This window comes from Orycteropus afer, unplaced genomic scaffold (genome assembly GCF_000298275.1).
Source record: "Orycteropus afer afer isolate SDZICR_OR568_19922 unplaced genomic scaffold, OryAfe1.0 scaffold00141, whole genome shotgun sequence".
NCBI lineage: Eukaryota > Metazoa > Chordata > Mammalia > Tubulidentata > Orycteropodidae > Orycteropus > Orycteropus afer.
The window spans coordinates 6,025,424-6,039,568 of record NW_006921728.1 but is presented as its reverse complement, the minus strand read 5'-3'; the positions used below and the strand labels follow the sequence as shown (position 1 = coordinate 6,039,568).

At 42.7% G+C, this 14,145-nt stretch overlaps 1 protein-coding gene across 1 annotated transcript in view; it reads right to left on the bottom strand.

The window, feature by feature from the left end:
• Window positions 1–14,145, bottom strand: part of FHOD3 (formin homology 2 domain containing 3) — a gene marked incomplete at its 5' end in the record, with an annotated part of 759,322 nt that overhangs the window by 676,489 nt on the left and 68,688 nt on the right. The gene's annotated exons all lie outside the window — the stretch shown is intronic.

Genomic DNA, 14,145 nt, shown 5'->3' with positions numbered 1-14,145 from the left:
ATCAATACAAAGAAAACAAAAATCCTCACAACTGGACCAATGAGCAGCATCACGAAAGATGGAGAAAAGACTGAAGTTATCAAAGACTTCACATTACTTCGTTCTACAATCAACACCAATGGAAGTATCAGTCACATCAAAGATATATCGCATTGGGCAAACCTGCTGCCAAAGATCTCTTTCAAGTGCTGAAGAGCAAAGATGTCTCCTTAAAGACTAAAATGTGCCTGACCCAAGCCATGGTATTTTCGATCAACTCATATGCATGTGAGAGCTGGACAATGAATAAAGAAGACCAAAGAAGAATTGATACTTTTGAGTTGTTGTGTTGGTGAAGAATGATGAAAGTACTGTGGACTGCTAAAACAACTATCAAGTCTGTCCTGGAAAAACTGGAGCTGGAATGCTCCTTGGAAGTGAGAATGGCCAGACTTCGTCTCACCTACTTTGATCATGTTATCAGAAGGGACCATTCTCTGGAGAAGGGTGTCATGCTTGGTAAAGTGGTGGGTCAACGAAAGAGGGGAAGGCCCTCAAGAAGATGGATTGACACAGTAGCTGCAGCGATGGGCTCGGATATAGTAGGGATTGTGAGGTTGGCATAGGACTGGGTGGTATTTCATTTTGCTGTACATAGGGTTGCTAAGAGTCAGAGATGACTCGATGGCACCTAACAACAACAACAGACATTTTATATGGAAAGGAAAGAGACCTGGGGTAAGCAAAGTGCTACTGCAGAAGAAAAACAAAATAGGGGTCTCACACTCCCTGATCTCAAGACCTACTATATAGCTACAGTTGTCAAAACAGCCTTGTATTTGTACAACGATAGACACTTAAACTAGTGGAACAGAACTGAGAACTCGGAAATAGATCCATTCACCTATGGTCATCTGATCTTTGATAAAGGGCTGAAATCCATTAAATGGGGGAAGAGATGGTCTCTTTAACAAATGGTGCTGGCAAAACTGCATATCCATTTGCAGAAAAATGAAACAAGACCCACACCTCATACCAGACACAAAATCTAACTCCAGATGGATCAAAGACTTAAAGGTGAAACCTAAAACTATAAAGTTCATCAAAGAAAAAATAGGGGCAAGCTTAGGGACTCTAATTTATGGCATAAATAGACTATCAAATACAACCCAAAATGTACAAACAGTAGACATAAGGTAGATGATTGGGAGCCTCTAAAAATTAAATTCTTTTATACATCAAACAACTTCTCCAAAAGGGTAAAAAGAGAACCTATAGATTGAAAAAAAAAAAAAATTTCTTTTGGTAACAGACACTTCACCAAAGAAAATATTCAGGCGGGCAACAAACACATTAAGCAATGAGCAATGTCCATGATCATTAGTCATTAGACAGATGCAAATTAAAACAACAATGAGATACTATCTCACCCCAGCAGTAATAGCAAAGTTGAACAAAGCAGAAACTAACAAATACTGGCAAGTATATGGAGAGACTGGGACTCTCATACACTGCTGGTGGGACTGTAAAATTATACAACCACTGTGGAAATCTGTATGGTGATTTGTCAAAAAGTTGGAAATAGAAATACCAATTGATCTAGCAGTCCCATTGCTAGGTATATATCCTAAAGAAGTGAGAGCCCAGACATGAATAGATATATGCACACACATAGTCATCACAGCACTATTCACAATAGCAAAGAGATAGAAATAATCTAAATGCCCATCAACAGAGGAAGGGATAACCAAACTATGGTACATACTGTACACAACGGAATACTACGCAATACTAAAGAATAACGTAGAACCTCCAAAATACCTCATAATGTGGATGAACTTGGAGGACATTATACTGAGTGAAATAAGTCAGTCACAGAAGGACACTATCACAAAAAGTCAAGGAAAAGTTTATATATGGAAACAAACTTTCTTTGTTGGTTACCAGGGAAGGGAGGGGAAGGGAAAGGAAATTTGCTTGCTAGATAAGAGGCATATATTGATTTGGGTGAATGGAAAGGCAATATACCAAAACTGAGTGTCCAACACAGTAACACCAAGGAAAAGGAAGACACACAGAGGTGCACAAGAGGTACAGACAACAAAGATAAACACTTTCTGCACAGAGTATTTTTCTACGCCATGTTCTTCAGGGTGACTGAGTCTGTCTCAGGGTCCACTTGTGTGGGTATTAACCTGACGCCCCAGGAAAGGTCCAATGATTTCCTAGGAAAACACACTAACAGGCCGAGAATCTAGCTCCTCCTGGCATCTCCATGAATGCTCAGGAGCACAAGCCACACCTCAGGGGAAGTCCAGCTGGCCGTGCTGTGGACTTCTAGGAAAAGCTTTCAAGAACACTAGAGGCGGTGCTGCCTGCTCACCAGGAAAACCCCCGCACACACTGGTCATCTCAGAGGCTCCCCAGGACACAGCCCTCAGGGAAGAAACCAGCCTCAGAGACAAGAGGCGCCCCTCTCCAGCCCCAGCACTGTAGAACCTCCAGAGCCCGTTGCTGCCTCTGTAGAATGCACGCTCAATACACATTCAGTTTGGCCTGCATGGCACTTTTAAATATTTTTGGCCAGTTGCCAGAAATCCAGGTTTCCAGTTTCCCTTCATAAAGCAGACATCCAGAGACTCTGGACCACCCCTTCTGGGCCCAGGAAGGCCAGGCTGAGCAGCACTCAATCTTCAGGCAGGATGCTCTCTGGGTCCTGAAGGGAAAGAGGCGGCCACTCACCTGGCTCATTTCCATCAGCTACCCGGACCCTGGCTCAGGAGACTCAAAGTCCCTCTTCCTCAGATACACATGATTAAACGTGCAACTTCTTCATTTCATTTCAACATCATAGAACGTTAGTATTCTCTACCTAACTCCTTCTCAATAACCAGAGTACCTGAAAATCAGCAGTGCATTTTACTCTATTCCCATCCGTTAGTAATTCTCTAAATATATTACCAGAGTTTAGTGATCAGTTCAAATCCCACAACAGAACACCTCCACTCATTAGTAGCTCAAGGAGGTTTATACTGCCTTTAAGACTGTAACAGTCCTGGGTAAATGAGTCCTCATCCACACTTCCACTCTGTCTCCTCTTCTCCACATTCACACCAAACATAGACAGGTATCACAAGATGCCTGAAGTCCCCAGTTCCAAGAGGCCTATTAGGTGGTGTTGTCTCTGCCCACTGCCACCCAAAACTACACCCACTGCCAGTGAGTTGCTCTGAACTCACAGCAACCCTTTAGGACAGAGTAGAACTGCCTCATAGAGTTTCCAAGGCTGTAAGTCTTATAGAAGCAGAATGCCTCATCTTTCTCCTGCAGAGCAGCTGGTACATTTGAATGGCTGACCTTTTGGTTAGCAGCTGAATGCTGTAACCACTACACAACCAGAGCTCCTTCTACCCACCCAGCATGGCCAAATAGAGGGTTGGTTAAAGTTGTAATTAAAGACTGATCACTCTACTCCTTGCCACAACTTTTTAAGTCAAATTTTAAAATTCACAATCATCCATGTATTTCTAAATTACAATGTGTATGTTTTTAAATTAAAATAAAATAAAAACCTCGCCCTTGCTCATGAACAGAGGACCACAGGTCTCCCAAATAGATGTCTCCAGGAGCTCCAGGCAGGGAAGGAAGGCCCTTCCAAAGAGCCTTAGTGGGGGATCAGCACAAATCAAAACTTGCATTTGTAATGCTGTATACTCCAAACAAATATTCCCGGAAAAAAACTCAAACATATTGTCATATTTAATTAGAGTCTAGACAATATTTGGAGAGAGTAAGTCTACATCTCTGTCTTAGTCATTTAGTGTTGCTAGAACAGAAATACCATAAGTGGATGGCTTTGACAAACAGACATTTATTTTCTCACAGTTTAGGAGGCTAGAAGTCTGAATTCAGGGTGCCGGCTCTAAAGGAAGTTTTTCTCTCTCTGTTGGCTCAAGAGGAAGGTCCTTGTCTCTTGAACTTGTGCTCCTAGGCAATCTTCATGCAGCTTGGCATCTCCCTTCCCATCTCTCCTCTGCTCACTGTTTAATTTCTTTTATATCTCAAGAGAGATAGCTTCAGGATACATTCTTTACTAATCCTGACTCTAATGTAACAAAGAAAACCCATTCCCAAATGGGATTATAACCACAGACACAGAGATTAGGATTTACAACACATTTTGAGGGGACATAATTCAATCTATAGCAGCCTCTTCTGGGACTATTCACATTATCCATAAGCCTAAAGTAGGGCTATCACTGTAACCACATCCAGGGCATTAGGGGATCCATTCATTGTGCAGGGTGTACATTTCTGTGACCAGAAATAAAATGATCAATCCATGACTCTAGGGATGTTCTAAATTACTGAATTTGACAGTCTAGGGGATTTGACCTTTAATACAAAATAACTTTCAATCTAAGATTATGGAGGATCAAATTATTGGAATCAAGGAACATCTTAAGCATAGTATGTTTTCTGGCAAGTGAAAATTCACTGTGAAATTCTAAATGTATGGACTATTGTTTGTGAGGTTCAGCTCCATCATCATATTGTGATCTGGGGATACTTTAACACAGCGCTCAACTTGGTCCCCTTCTGGCTCAGTACTCAGTGGTGAGGGACTTAAGAGCGTTTATGGCAAAGAATTCACACCTATCATCTTAGCAGAGGACCTCATGTGAGCACAAATACCTGCTTATTTCTTTACTTTGCCCAAACATGGAGTGTTTTAAGGATGCCACAGGGTTTGGTCTTAGGCAGAGAGTAATCATTCCCAGATGCTTAAGAAAAATGCTCTGCCCAAGACCACACTGCAGCACAGATGAGCCTGGTGTATAAACAGGTCCTATGTCCTATACAGTTGCAACCAACACTCATATTGTTCTTCCAGTGAGATGCCCACAAGGTCATATGTATGACGACAACCTGGTTCTCATACATCTTCATGCACCTACCCTCTTGCAGGAGAATGGCTAAGCTGGTCAGAGCTGTTCATGCTCTAGGTCCCCTGTGCTGACAGTGAAATAGAGATCTGCAAGAAACAAGAGTACCCAAGTTTCTGCTCAGCTGGAGGCTGAGGACAGTGAGGTGGGCAGCAGCACCATGGAACAAGCTGGGCACCTCCCCACAGCACTTGTCCTTGGCTCCTATTGTTTTTGTTAGGTGCTGCCAAGTCAGTTCTGACTCAGCCTGTGCACAAGGGAACAAAACAGTGCCTGGTCCCACATGATCCTCACAGTTGACCCTATGTTTGAACCCATTGTTGCAGCCACTGTGTCAATCCATCTCACTGAGAGTCTTCCTCTTTCCTGATGACCCTCTACTTTACCAAGCATGATACACTGGTCTCTTCTCACAACATGACCAAAGTCCTAGCGATGAAGTCTCACCATCCTCGCTTCCAAGGAGCTTCTGGCTGAACTTCTTTCAAGACAGATTTGTTTGTTCTTCTGGCAGTCTATTGTACATTCAACACTCCTCACCAACACCGTAATTCAAATGCATCAATTCTTCGGTCTTCCTTACTCACTGTCCAGCTTTCAAATGCATACGAGGCAACTGAAAATACCACAGCTTGGGGCAGGTGCACCTTAGTGTTCAAAATAACATCTTTGGTCTTTAACACTTTAAAGATGTCTTTTGCCAGAGATTTGCCCAATGCAATACGTCATCTGATTTCTTTACTGCTGTTTCCATAGGCATTAATTGTGGATCCAAATAAAAGGAAATCGGTCACAACTTCAATCTTTTCTCCATTTATCATGATGTTGTTTATTAGTCCAGTAGGGAGGATTTTTGTTTTATGCTGAGGTGTAATCCATACTGAAGGCCATAGTCTTTGATCTTTATCAGTAAATGCTTCAAGTCCTCTTCAATTTCTATACACAAGGATGTGTCATCTGCATATCGCAAGTTGTTAATGAGTCTCCCTCTAATGCTGATGCCACATTCTTCCTCATATAGTCTAGCTTCTCAGATTATTTGCTCAGCATACAGACTGAATAAGTATAATGAAAGGAAACAACCCTGATACACATCCTTCCAATTTTAAACCATGCAGTATCCCCTTATTCTGTTCAAATGACAGCCTCTTGGTCAATGCACAGGTTCTGCAAGAGCACAATTAAGTGTTCTGGAATTTCCATTCTTTGGAATATTGTCCATATTTGTTATGCTACACATAGTTAAATGCCTTTGAATAGTCAATAAAACACAAATAAAATACTTTCTCTGCTTTCAACCAAGATCCATCTGACATCAGCAATGATATTCCACATTCTACGTCTTCTTTTGAATCCAGCTTGAATTTCTAGCAGTTCCCCGTAGAAGTACGGCTGCAACTGTTTTTTTTTTTATTATTATTATTATCTTCAGCAAAATTTTATTTGTGTGTGATATTAATTATATTGTTTGAAAGTTTCTGCATTCCATTAGAATGGGCACATATATAGATCTTTTCCAATCAGTTGGCCAGGTAGATAGATGTCTTCCAAATTTCACGCCATAGACAAGTGAGTACTTCCGGCACTGCTGGCTTTTATCAATGAGGAAATAGCTCTAGCAAAGCTGAGAAACACCAGACAAGTTGAAAACCTTGAATGCATGACGCCAAGGTCATAGTCGTTCTATTAGGCAACTCTCTGTGTATCCATGCACACACAACCAGGCCCGAGACTTGTGACTGGTCCTAAGGCCAAGGGAGGCAGTGAACGTGCCTCAGATACACTTGCTGAAAGACAGAGACACAGACCCATGAGTGCCAGGCTAAAGGTGGATTCTGGAATGCTTCAGAACACTTCCAAACAGCTGCCAAGTACCTCGAAGGATTAATTAAATTAATCCACAGGCTCTGAGCCGGAGTAGCAGGCTGGACGATTCCCTCACTCCCAAAATTCCCTCTCATTCACATGGGAGAATTCTAGTGAAACAATTAATCAGTTATAGCTTTCGCAGAAAGTAGGTTTCTTGGCCATGAACAAAGGCAGCACATAACAGTTTTTCACCAAGCTTTACCATCTCTCAGATAAAGCCAACCCATCATGGAGGTTCCAGACTAAGCCACTTTGGTCACCACACTAAGATTTAGCAGCCACGAAAAACTTAGCCAAAAACAACCATGATCTACCACATTAATATACCAGAGAGTCCAACTCCAACAATCAAGCCCTGTATAGTAGCAGGAAATTCTTAAATCCCCTCTTTTGTGTCCTTATTTATTAAACACCTGCTCTGTGTAAGATGTGGTGTTAGCTGTTGTTCAAAGCATGATTTCTGCTGCAAAAGTAGATTATCTGAATGCAGTTCCTCTTGGAACAAAGGAGAGATGGGTACATTAATAACGACTCCCAGAGTTCCTGCTCACATGACTATCAAAGAAACGTGCTACCTCTCCTCTCCTTGGCTCATTGTGCTTCTTCTCTGTATTGCCATTTTTTTTTTTTTTTTCTGATAAACTGGTATCATTAATAATATAATCAGTTTAAAACTTGATTTATTTTACTGCAATAAGGGAGGTTTAGATCAGCACTTCCCAAGCATTAAAGTGAAAAGGAATCACCTACAGAATTTGATAAATACATTTTCTGATTCAGTAGGTGGAGCAGGGCCAGGATTCTGTATTTCTAAGAAGCACCTAGTGATGCTGATGTTGCTGTTGGGGGACCACACACTGAAGATCAAGGGTATAGATGAAGGTCTACAAGAGAGAGAGAGACTTTGAACCAGGTGATGCTGAAGCTGCTGGCTCAGGGACTATACTTTGAGAACTGCCAGTGCTTTGTCAAAAAAGACAGGGGAACTCTCCCCAACCCCAAGCTAGGCCCATTAAACTCCAGGGAGGACACCTGGATTGTCTATGCAAGGTGAATTGTTCACGTCTGGAAATGGCCATGATAGTGTATGTTAGATCCTGCTCAGGTAAAAATGGTTATAAACCCAAAAGGGTAAAATCACACATTCCTTTGTATTAGCTCTACAATGGTCTGAATCTATGCCACAGAGTTAAGTGGGGACCACATGAAATTTTCTGTTCCTAAAACTAAAAAAGAAGAATTTAAGTTGACAAACAATCACCTCTATATTGCCAGCAGGTGAAGTGTTCCAGGACAAAGTTAGCCAGTGGCAGGTATCTTTACCTCATAACCACCCTCTCTAAGAGTAATGTCCTTGTTTCCTCCCTTGCCAAATAGAAAATGGACTCTGATAAAGCCTAGAAAGTCAGTATACAGATGGAGACAGTACACTCCCAGGGCTGGATCTGAGAAACACCTGGGGCTCTGTCAGCTCCACTGACTCCAGGCCCCTGGAGCTGGCCACTGCAGTTCAGGTGATGGAGAGGCTGCCATTTGCCAATGACTGTGTGGGGGACAGATACGCAATGAAAATGAAAACAATCTCTGCCTTCAAAAATTTACAGTCAAGAGTCAACTGAGGCCCATGAAGAGTAAACACATGATAGCATGATCTGAGAGGTGGCCCACCCAAGGTTCTCAACCTTGGATGTACTTTAAGATCACATGGCAGGGTGAGGGTTGGGGGTGCTATTAAAGACCAGTAATGCCAGAGTCCCACTTCCTGTTGTTAGTTGCCATCAAGTTAGCAACAACTCACGGTGACCCTGTGTACAGCACAACAGAATGTTGCCCGGCTCTGTGCCATCTTCACGATCGCTGGCCTGCGCCAGTCCATTGCTGCAGGCACTGCGTATTTCGAGTTCCTTCCAACCTAAGGGGCTCATCTTCCAGCGCTCCACCAGATAATATTTTGTTGTGACTCTTCGGGTTTTCTTTGGTTAAGTGTTGGAAGTAGATCACCAGATCTTTCCTACTGGTCAGTTTTATTCTGAAAGCTCCCTGAAACCTGTTCACCATGGGTGACCCTGCTGGTATTTCAGATCTAAAATACTAGTGACATAGCTTCCAGCATCATATTAACATACATTTAGCTCAAGTCCCACTTAGCTCAATTAAATCAGAACCCATAATGGCTAGGGCCCAGGCAGGGGGATACTGAAGGCCTTATTGTTGTTATTTGCTACGGAGTTCATCTGACTCATGGCAACATCTTGTACACAGACTGGAACTTCTCCACAGAGTTTTCAAGTTTGTGGCCTTTTGGAAGCAGATCTCCAGAGTAGGTTCGAACTGCCAACCTTTTGGCTACTAGTCAAGTGCTTAACCATTTGTACCATCCAGGGATTCCTAAGGCCTTCTAAAACTAAACTTGCCTTACTTCTAGGGGCATACCCACCCACACTAACCTGAGTTGGAGAGCTTGATGTGGCCCTCACGATAACAGGAACAGAATCTACCCTTATGCCTAAAGTGAGCCAATAAAAGAACGTTCCTTCCAGGAATGCTCCAAGTTGTGACCTAAGCAGTAGCCCAGGACTGCAGAAAAAAGTCCTTCTAGTGTTTTGCAAACCTGTATTGGGTTAGGGAGAGGAAGGGAGTCGCACTCTGGGAGCCAATTAGAGTTGTCGTAGCCCAAACCATAACACTTCGAGTCAAACTCATAAAGCACGGGTTTCCAGAGGCAATAGTGGCCTCTCCCTGCCTGAGCACTAATTCTTGACACACTCATTGTCTTGCCTCACACTGTGCAACCAGCCTGTGAGAGAGCCACATCCCCTCTAGGCTTCTGTCATTAGGAAAAGCTGTGGTCTGATAAGGACAGCCAGCCTGTGTAGTACCCAATCCTGAGAAGCTCTCTGGGCAGCCTGGAGAAAGGTAGCACCCTACATCTTTAAGGGACCCTAGGGCCATTGGTGCTACAGGAAAGGACAACCCACGTCTATCAATTGTCAATGAATTGCCTATCAGCTCCAAATTCACCCTTCAACTTATGGTCTGCAATAAGGGACAGAAGTTGTCCAAGTATTTCTCCTTTACAGTAAGTATGATTTTCTGCTTTCTCAGTGAGGGTGTTGGAGGGATGCCACAGGAGGAGGGGTTACAGCATAGGGGTTAGTGGTGTCGACTGAGGACGTCCTGTGGGGCTCTGCCCAAAATATGCTATCTCTCAGCAACCCCACAGCCTCTGCACGTCCAGTGATTCCCTTCCCACAACCCTCTCAATGCAGATATGCAACACTCCAGGCCTCCTGCTCCCCCTGGCCCTCTGATTCCCTCTGCTCACTTACCTCCCCACCCCAGAGTTGTCTCCCTCAGTCCTCTTAACAGCACGGGGCTCCCAAGAGAGGCACTGTACATCCGGACCTCCAGCCCACACAAGCCCCCACTCCTGCTGTACAACCGCTTACTGGCCACCAACTGCAGCTCACCTGCCCTGCCTGAGCACTAGCGGTTGCTTCCTGCTTGCTTCCTGCTGCCATGAGGTGCAGCAAACCACTGAACTTCTACCCAACCCAACCAGTTCCACTATACCTTCTCCAACGAGGTCTGAACGCCAGCTTTGGACAGGGGATCCCCTTTCTTACTACTCTTCCTCAGCCCTAGAGTATCACATAGAGTTTTCTTATACATTATGGTTATTCTTTTATCATAATTTACTAATTCTTTGTACTAAACATCTCCTGTTCAAACTGTTGTGTGAGTTCTACCTTTGATCAGATCCAGACCCCTCCTCCAGGAGAACCACCCCTGACGTCACCCCACAGCAGCCCAGAGTTACAGAAGATGGGCACCCCGGCCAACAAACTCTGCATTGACCATCTGCTGACATCAATCTGCTCAATGGAACAAGGGGCCTCATATAAAGTCGAGGACTAACTTCTAGTGTAGCTTGAGATGATCAATCTTGATCCTTTGTCAAATGAGTATACGTAGACGCTAAGACCAATGACTCAAACCCTCCTCTTAAATACTCTTAAAGTAGCAGTCAATCCAAAGGTTTTTTGAATGTTTCCTAGTCTATAAGTATTTCATAGACTGTTTCTGTCAAATATCAGCAGGAAAAATTTTTTGTGACTGATTTTTATAATTTGTCACGTATATACAATAGGAAATATTTGAATACATATCTCTTTGGAGGAAATCAGAAGCAACAAAGCCTCTTAAAAAGAGACAACTATCCAGAAGTGCCTGTGATCTGGTTGGAGCAGAACTGGAAGGACTGTTGGGAGGAGCTCTGAGGCAGCAGGGCCACGGGCAGGCCAACACTTACCCATGCTCCCTCTGCCTCTGCACCACCTCGATGCCCCTATCCCATGCTCACTCCTCACTCGCTCCCCAGCCAGGTACTGTGCATCCAGGCAACACAAATGGAAAGAGATGCCTGCTCTGACATGGGGCTCACCAAGACCCTGTAGGCCTTACAGAAGTTTCCCAAGGAGGCTTCCCTGCTAGGAGAAGAATGTGCCCAAAGCGGGCAACATCCTTTCAGTTACTTAGGCTGGCCTCCCAATATGAAACCAACTCACACAAGTACAAGAGGCTACAGCCAACTTACAGTGGCTGGATACCTGCCAGATAAACTGGCCATCCAAATGACCACTCATTTGCCCTGAGAAGACATGTCTCCCTGCCTCCCACGAGTCCTTATCAGCTCAGACTGTATCCAGTTCAGGCAAAGCCCATTCTCAGAAGTTTTCCTCAAAGGAAAAAGAATAAGGAGAATCTGTTTGTAGTTGTTAACATCACAGCTGAGCTGGTTTTTCCACACGCAGTAAGTAATAAGAATCACTTATTTATATAACACCTCATGATGTTGTTGTTAGCTGCCATCAAGTCAATTCCGACTCATAGCAACCCTATATACATCAAAACACTAGAATGAAATACTGCTCAGTACTGTACCATCTTCACAATTGTTGCTTTGCTTGAGCCCATGATCGTAGCCAATGTGTCAGATGAAAGAGGCGGGAGCAAACTATGGCCATTGACCAAATCCAGCCCGTCACCTGTTTTTGTAAATAAAGTTATATTGGAACACAGACACATACATTTATTTACATATTGTCTATGGTGCTTTTATGCTACCACAGCAGAGTTGAGTAGTTGCAACATAGATTATGTGGCCCACAAAGCCTAAAATACTTATATCTGACCATTTATAGAAAATGTTTGCCAACCTCTAGCATAAAGCAGTATTTTTCAAACTATAAAATCTTTGGCCCCTCCCTCAAAAGACTTCTACAACACTTACAGGAGTCTCAGGTTCCAGTTTGAGAAATAGTTATAGAGAGAATATGATGATGGTAGAGAGGAAAGACTGGGGTTCAGGCACTAGCTCTGCCATTCGCCAGCTGTGTGACCTTAAGCAAATTATTTAACTTCTCTGAGGCTTCCCTTTCTTATCAGTAAAATGAAAATACCACTGACCACCTCGCTGAATATCAAGAATATCATCCATGAAGAAAGCAAGAGGTCATTAAAAAGACAAGAAAGGAAGAAAAGACCAAAATGGATGTCAGAAAACACTTTGAAATTTGCCCTTGAGCAGAGAGTAAACCGAAAAACTCACTGCTGTGGCATCATTTCCAACTCACAGTGACCCTTCTTTGGGTTTCCAAGATGGTATTACTACAGAAGTAGATTGCCCAATCTTCCTTCCAAGGAGTGGCTGGTGGGTTTGAGTTGCCAGCCTTCTGGTTAGCAGTCAAATGCCTTAGGCACTGTGCCACCAGAGCTGAACAGATTTCAAAGACCAGCCAGAGAAAACAAACCGAATTATTACAGTGAAATGTGCAAAGACCTGGAGTTAGAAAACCAAAAGGGCAGAACATGCTCAGCATTTCTCAAGTTGAAAGAACTAAAGAAAAAATTTAAGCCTTGAGTTAAATACTGGAAGATTCTATGAGCAAAATATTGAATGATGCAGGAAACATCAAAAGAAGATGTAAGGAATACATAGAGTCACTGTACAAAAAGAATTGGTCGATGTTCATCCATTTCAGGAGGTGGCATATGATCACGAACCAATGGTATTGAAAGAAGTCAAAGCTGCACTAAAAGAATTGGCAAAGAACAGGGCTCCAGGAATGGACAGAATATTCATTGAGATGTTTCAACAAACAGATGCCATGCTGTGACACTCACTCAGCTATGCCAAGAGATTTGGAAGACAGCTACCTGGCCCACTGACTGGAAGAGATCCATATTTGTACCCATTTCAAAGAAAGGTGACCCCACAGAATGTGGCAATTATCAAACAATATCATTAGTATCACATGCAAGTAAAATCTTACTGAAGATAATTCAAAAATGGTACCAGCAGTATATAGACAGAGAACTTCCAGAAATGCAAGCTAGATTCAGAACAGGAAGTAGAATGAGGTATATCATTGCTGATGTCAGATGGATCTTAGCTGAAAGCAAAGAATACCAGAAAGAAGTTTACTTATGTTTTATTGACTATGCAAAAGCATTTGATTGTGTGGATCATAACAAATTATGGACAACATTGTGAAAAATGGGAATTTCAGAACATTTGATTATACTTATGAGGAATCTGTATATAGATCAGGAAGCTGTCATTCAAACAGAACAAGTGGATACTGCATGGTTTAAAATGAAGAAGGGAGTGTGTGAGAGTTGTATCCTTCCACCATACTTATTCAGTTTGTATGCAGAGCAAATAATCCAAAAAGCTGGATTATACAAAGAACATGGCATCAGGATTGTAGGAAGACTCATTAACAATCTGTGATATGCAGATGACACAACTTTGCTTGCTAACAAAGTGAAAATGACTTGAAGCACTTACTGATGAAGATTAAAGACTAACAGTCTTCAGTATGGATTATACCTCAACATAAAGAAAACAAAAATCCTCACAACTGGGCCAATGAACAGCTTCATGATGGATGGAGAAAAGACTAAATTTGTCAAGGACTTCATATTACTTGGTTCTACAATCAACACCAATGGAAGAAGCAGTCAAGACATCAAAAGACATATCACACTTGGCAAACCTGCTACAAAAGACTTCTTTCAAGTGATGAAGAGCAAAGATGTCTCCTTGAAGACTAAGGCGTGCCTAACCCAAGCCATGGAATTTTCAACCACCTCTTATGCATGTGAGAGCTGGGCAATCAAAAAGGAAGACCGAAGAAAAGTTGATGTTTTTGAATTGTGGTGTTGGAGAATATTAAGAGTGCCATGGACTGCTAAAAGGACTAACAAATCTGTCCTGGAAGAAGTGCAGCTGAAATGCTCCTTGGAAGTGAGAATGGCCAGACTTCATCTCACCTACTTTGGTCAT